This window comes from Petromyzon marinus, unplaced genomic scaffold, assembly GCF_048934315.1.
Source record: "Petromyzon marinus isolate PM22_M1 ecotype Great Lakes invasive population unplaced genomic scaffold, UKy_Petmar_22M1.pri1.0 PM_G_Scaffold_7, whole genome shotgun sequence".
Classification (NCBI taxonomy): domain Eukaryota; kingdom Metazoa; phylum Chordata; class Hyperoartia; order Petromyzontiformes; family Petromyzontidae; genus Petromyzon; species Petromyzon marinus.
In genome coordinates this window covers 6,120,653-6,127,356 of record NW_027423024.1, presented here as the reverse complement: position 1 = coordinate 6,127,356, position 6,704 = coordinate 6,120,653, and the positions used below count along the sequence as shown (strand labels likewise).

At 52.0% G+C, this 6,704-nt stretch overlaps 1 long non-coding RNA gene across 1 annotated transcript in view; it reads left to right on the top strand.

The window, feature by feature from the left end:
- LOC142920242 (uncharacterized) overlaps positions 1 to 1,155 on the top strand; it is a 2,563-nt gene extending 1,408 nt beyond the window's left edge. The window contains exons 3-5 of the long non-coding RNA XR_012938703.1: positions 11 to 71; positions 768 to 869; positions 1,076 to 1,155. This is a non-coding gene — a long non-coding RNA (uncharacterized LOC142920242). The remainder of the gene's footprint in view (positions 1 to 10; positions 72 to 767; positions 870 to 1,075) is intronic.
- The last annotated feature ends 5,549 nt before the right edge of the window (positions 1,156 to 6,704 follow it).

Here is a 6,704-nt window from a genome sequence, read left to right as displayed (position 1 = left end):
ATGCGTGCAGGGAGGATCCCCCCACGCTCCCCAAGGCACCGCGGAGAAACGCGGAGGGCGACCGTGGCTCCGTGAGTGGCACACCGCCAGGACACAGAGGCCCAGTCCATCCGTGTCTCTCTCCGTATTCTGTGTAGTGTGTAGTGTAGTGTATAGTAGTGTAGTGTATAGTAGTGTAGTGTGTAGTGTAGTGTATAGTGTAGTATATAGTAGTGTAGTGTATATACAGAGACACAGACTCGACCTAAAGCTTTCGTGACTGCAGGAATTCATTTTCTTTGGGTCTTTCGGTAAAGTTGTGCCCACTTTGTTTATGACCCTTGGGCTACACCCAACTTTAAAACTTTAAAACAGCCTGCTGCTTCAGCGGCTTTCATCCCCCTCTTTTCTCCTCCTGATGACGATTGCCAAAATAATACCCACAGACTCACCACACAGATACCCATAGACTCACCACACAGATACCCACAGACTCACCACACAGAGATCCATAGACTCACCACACAGAGACCCACAGACTCACACAGAGACCCACAGACTCACCACACAGAGACCCACAGACTCGCCACACAGAGACCCACAGACTCACCACACAGAGACCCACAGACTCACCACAAAAAGACCCACAGACTCACCACACACAGAGACCCACAGACTCACCACACAGAGACCCATAGACTCACCACACAGACACCCACAGACTCACAACACAGAGACCCACAGATTCACCACACACTGTGCGTGTTGTGGGGATGCTCCGTGTGTAGTTGCTAACGCTAGAGAGTGGCAACAAGGCGGCTGAGGGGCTGCACGAGTTGCCACCGCAGCCTCAGCACCAAGACAGCGGAGCTGGAAGCTACGACTACGCGGTGAGGAGGGGTGGGTGGTGAGTGAGCGGTGAGCGAGCGGTGAGCGAGCGAGCGGTGAGCGGTGAGCGAGCGAGCGGTGAGCGAGTGTCCGCCCACATCACCGATGCTCCTGCTTAGGCTGAGTGAGCGATCCGCTTCTGGCCACCCCAGGGGGGGGGGGGGGTGGGGTCGGTCACCGTCTCTCTAATTTATTCCGACCCCCGCAGGTTTTCACAGACGAAGATGACGACGAGGCGAGGGAGGAAGATTTTTGAGAAGCGGCTCGGGGTGGGGGGGGGGGAGGAGCGAGAGTGCGCCACCTTGCTGTGCTCCGCCTTGCCGCGCTCCACCTTGACGTGGTTGCCGGCGGAAACGCCGGGGCTTGTCGCTTCGCGAGCGGGTGAACCCCCCCCCCCCCCGAAAGAACCAAGACGATTTGTTGTTGTTGTTTGATCCCAACTGAGCGATGTTTTTCAGCATTGGGGGATATTTGCCTCGTGCCGGTTACAATCGGTGCCCCGAGTTTGGCTTTTCACTTTTTTTTTTGGGTGGGGTGGGGGTGGGAATTTTGTTTTACGAAACAGCTCTCCGTTAACCGGACGCAGTGTTTTTGTTATTTTATTTTAGTCTTCGCGACGGTCTCTCACCTCCCAGCGCTTTCCCCCGGCGTTGTGCTGCTGGACGGGAGGCGACTGGGCGTCGTGCCAGGGAGCTAGGGATAGGGGGGTGCGGTGGGGTGGGGGGAGAATTTAAATTCGCCCTCGCGTGGCCGGGAGTCAACGAGCAGCGACATCGGCACGGTCCGTCACGACGTCCGGCACCGTGAGGGAGTTCCGCGTGTTTATATTATTGTTTTACCGGGTCGACAGGCGGCGTCACGATGGCGCGTACAACGCCGTGAGCCTTCCTGCGCCACGTCAGCGTCCCGGTTTTTTTATTTCTCCCCGAGCCCGGCCAGTTTCATCGGCCGCTCCTGCGATGCCGCGGTACTTTCGTAGTTTGACGCTGCTGGTTTTCGGCGAGCCGATGTTGTTGCTTGGCTCGCTAACCCACCAGTGTGATGTGCTAGTGTACTACACTACACTACACACTACACTATGCATTACACTATACACTACACTATATATACTACACTATACTATACACTACACTATACACTACACTATACATTACACTATACACTACACTATACTCTACACTATACAATACACTGTACACTACACACTACACTATACACTACTATACACTACACTATACACTACACTATACACTACACCATACTCTACACTATACACAGGTTGAAATTGTGTCTGCTGTGTATATGGATGGCTTCATGAACGAATCTTTGTTGATGGCCATCGTCTTAGAGAAATCAACTTCGTGTGAGCCAGCCGTAGTATTAAAATAATCATCAGCCACGGTAGAAGCGTTGGTCCTACCGTGTTACCAAATCTGCCTTCTGCTCACGAACACGGTCCGAGACACGTCGCTTAGTTTCCCCAATGTAACTGCAGACACAGCTTAGTTTGTAGACGCCGGGATATTGCATGTCAGGAATCTTGTCTTTCACAGATGGGATCAGATCGCGAATTTTATGTACTGTGTTAAATCGTACCTGGATCTTGTGTTTGTTCATGATTTTGGAAATCCTTTTGGTTACCCCTGCTATGTATGGCAGGGTGATGGTTTTTATTGGATCCTCAGATGGCTCCTTCCTCACGTACTCTTTGGTTCTATTCGGTAAAGTCACGTAGGTTAAAAAAATAAAACAACAAAAATCACGACGTTTCGGCCACAACACAAGCGGCCTTCATCAGTTGAAGGGACCGGGCTGTCTCGAGGACAGAGCTGGAGTGAAACACAGCCACGCTCAGACCGCGACCTTTAAGCTGTGTGCGAGGAAACAAGGTGCCTTGACAAAGGAATTAGCGTAAAAAAATAGCATTTGATTGGCCGACTTAGCATGATGAATGGTGTACATGCGGGTGCACATGCCGGTTGGCGCGGGGGGGGGGGGAGGGGGAGTTTACATATTGATGGTGTGAAAAGAGAATTTTTAAGAACTGCGAAAGTTTGGGGTACCACTACTTTGCGGATTGTGTAGTCAGACAATCCATTCGCCTTGAGGGCTTGGTGTACGTGTTTTGAGTTCACTGGTCAGGCGTTCGTGGCCGGAGATGCACTGAGCTCTGTGGTGTAGCGTTTTGACGAGGAAATTCTTCCGGGATGGATGGTGCTGGGATTCGGGTTTTAGGTAGCCGTCAGTCTGGGTTACTCTCCTGTAGACAGAATGGTTCATTGAGCCATCTGGTCTCTCTTTGATTGAGACATACAAGAAAGGTAGCATGCCATCCGTTTCTACCTCCGTGGTGAATTTGATGGCTGGGTTTATGGAATTGATGTGGTTGAGGAATTTTATTTTGAGCCGGTCGGCCATGTGGCCAGATGACAAACGTGTCATCCACATAGCTCTTCCACAAGGACGGACGTAGAGTGGATGCCTGGATGGCGTCCGTCTCAAAAATTTTCCATGAAAACATTGGCCACAACCGGTAATAAGGGAGAACCCATAGGGGTGCCTTCAACTTGTTTGTCGAATGTTCCATTCCGGGTGAGTATTGGTGAGGCAGTGTCTCGCCAGGGCCGGTACATCGGCATTCAATCCTCGTTGGACCAAATCCTCAATGATTGCAATGGGCATCGGGCACAGGAACTTTGGTGAACAAAGAAACTACATCGAAACTGACGAGTAAGTCACCTGGGAACAGTGAGATGTCTTTCATTGACGATACCAGGTGAGCTGAGTTAAGTACAGAAGAGGTGGTCTTACCAGTGAATGGCTGAAGGTCTCAGATATCGGGCCAGTTCGTAGGTGGGTGAGCCAATGGTGGAGACGATGGGACGGAGTGGTGTACCTTCTTTATGGATTTTTGGTAAGCCATATAATCTGGGTGGTCTAGCAGCAGAAGGTTTTAAGGAAAACCGTTTTGGTCTGTTCAATTAATGAAGCTGAATCAGTGATGATGCTGTTCGTTTTTGTAACGAGGCTGTTGGTGGGATCTCTTTAAATTTTTTGTGTAGCTACCATCATTAAGTAGCTCCTGAATTGTTATTGTTCTATGTGATTTTGTCCATGATGACCGTGGCATTGCCCTTATCGGCTGAGAGGATCACGATATCATCTCTCTTTTTCAATTGAGATTATACATGTATTTATTTACTGCCAAGATGGCGCCGATGATGGCAGCCTCGGCCGGTTGGTGCGCCCTGTTTTGTCCAGTTTTGTCTTGAGAGGGGCTTGCTGTTCAACACACTCGTGCTGGTGAGAGAGGCCTGCTGTTCATCACACCCGTGCTGGTGAGAGAGGCCTGCTGTTCAGTACACCCATGTTGAGGGGCCTGCTGTTCAGCACACCCTTGCTGGTGAGAGAGGCTTGCTGTTGAGAGGCCTGCTGTTCAGCACACCTGCGCTGGTGAGAGAGGCCTGCTGTTGAGGGGCCTGCTTTTCAGCACACCCGTGCTGGTGAGAGGGGCCTGCTGTTCAACACACCCGTGTTGAGGGGCCTGCTGTTCAGCACACCCGTGCTGGTGAGAGGGGCCTGCTGTTCATCACATCCGTGTTGGTGAGAGGGGCCTGCTGTTCAGCACAACCGTGCTGGTGAGAGAGGCCTGCTGTTCAGCACACCCGTGTTGAGGGGCCTGCTTTTCAGCACACCCGTGTTGGTGAGAGAGGCCTGCTGTTCAGCACACCCGTGCTGGTGAGAGAGGCCTACTGTTGAGGGGCCTACTGTTCAGCACACCCGTGTTGGTGAGAGAGGCCTGCTGTTCAGCACACCCGTGCTGGTGAGAGAGGCCTGCTGTTCAGCACACCCGTGTTGAGGGGCCTGCTGTTCAGCACACCCGTGCTGGTGAGAGGGGCCTGCTGTTGAGGGGCCTACTGTTCAGCACACCCGTGTTGGTGAGAGAGGCCTGCTGTTCAGCACACCCGTGCTGGTGAGAGGGGCCTGCTGTTCAGCACACCCGTGTTGAGGGGCCTACTGTTCAGCACACCCGTGCTGGTGAGAGGGGCCTGCTGTTCAACACACCCGTGCTGGTGAGAGGGGCCTACTGTTCAGCACACCCGTGCTGGTGAGAGGGGCCTGCTGGTCAACACACCCGTGCTGGTGAGAGGGGCCTGCTGTTCAACACACCCGTGCTGGTGAGAGGGGCCTGCTGTTCAACACACCCGTGCTGGTGAGAGGGGCCTGCTGTTCAACACACCCGTGCTGGTGAGAGGGGCCTGCTGTTCAACACACCCGTGCTGGTGAGAGAGGCCTACTATTCATCACACCCGTGCTGGTGAGAGGGGCGTGCTGTTCATCACACCCGTGTTGGTGAGAGGGGTCTGCTGTTCACTCCCATGCTGGTGAGAGAGGCCTACTGTTCATCACACCCGTGTTGGTGAGAGGGGCCTGCTGTTCACCACTCCCATGCTGGTGAGAGGGGCCTACTGTTCAACGCACCAGTGCTGGTGAGAGAGTCTTGCTGTTCAGTACACCCGTCCTGGTGCGAAGATGGCGCTGATGATGGTAGCCTCAGCCGGTCGGTGCGCCCTGTTTTGTCTTGTTTTGTCTGTCAATTCAGTGTTTTGCCAAGATTTTCGGAGTTCTCTAACAAGAGACGAACTTTTAAATATCAGGGAAACAACTCCTGTGGATTTAATTTCTACTTTTCTGCTTCCAGCGGCAGAATTAGTAGGCATTCTAGTCAATGCCGCGCTAGGCTTTGCTCAAGCAACGAAACGCCGCCCAAGGGGTAAACGGTCGGGGGCTCTAGTACGGCTACGCAGACGCGGAATCCGAACAGTGCTGCCGAGCTTTTTCCTCTCCAATGTACGTTCACTGTACAACAAAATGGATGAACTTCAGCTACTGATGGTAAAAAACAAAGACTTTCTTTCAGCTTCTGCATTGTGCTTCACGGAAACATGGCTGTGTGATTTGATTCCGGACACTTCGCTACAACTAGCAGGATTCCATCTTGTAAGATCGGATCGTGACATAGCACTCTCCGGCAAGACGAAAGGCGGTGGTATTTGTTTTTACATTAACAGTGGCTGGTGTGTAGATGTCACAGTGATTCTGCAACATTGTTCTCCACTCCTTGAATCAATTTTTATAACCTGTAAACCGTTTTACTCGCCTCGCGAGTTCGCGTCGCTCATTTTGGTTGGAGTTTATTTGCCGCCTTGTCCTCAGGTTAAAGAGGCCCAACGCATGCTCGCCGATCAGATTCTGAGTGTGGAGCGAGCAAATCCAGATTCGTTGGTTATCGTACTTGGCGACTTTAACAAAGGTAATCTCAGCCACGAACTCCCCAAATACATACAATTCATTAAATGCCCAACCAGAGAAGGGAACACTCTGGATCACTGCTACACTACAGTCAGTAGAGCCTACCACGCCGTCCCCCGAGCAGCACTAGGACACTGACCATGCCATGGTCCACCTGATTCCTGCATACAGGCAGAAACTAAAACTCTGTAAACCTGCTGTGAGGACATCTAAACAGTGGACCAGTGAGGCTGTGGAAGATTTGCGGGCGTGCTTAGATTGTACTGACTGGGATATGTTCACGACTGCTACCAATAGTCTGGATGAACTCACAGAGGCTGTGACGTCCTACATCAGCTTCTGTGAGGACTGCTGTATCCCAACACGTACCAGGGTGAACTTTAACAACAATAAGCCCTGGTTCTCAGCAAAGCTCAGAAGGTTGAGGTTGGAGAAGGAGGAAGCATTTAGGAGTGGAGATAGAGACAGATTCAAGGAGTCGAACAACAGGTTTAGCAAAGCGGTGAGAGAGGCTAAACGACTGT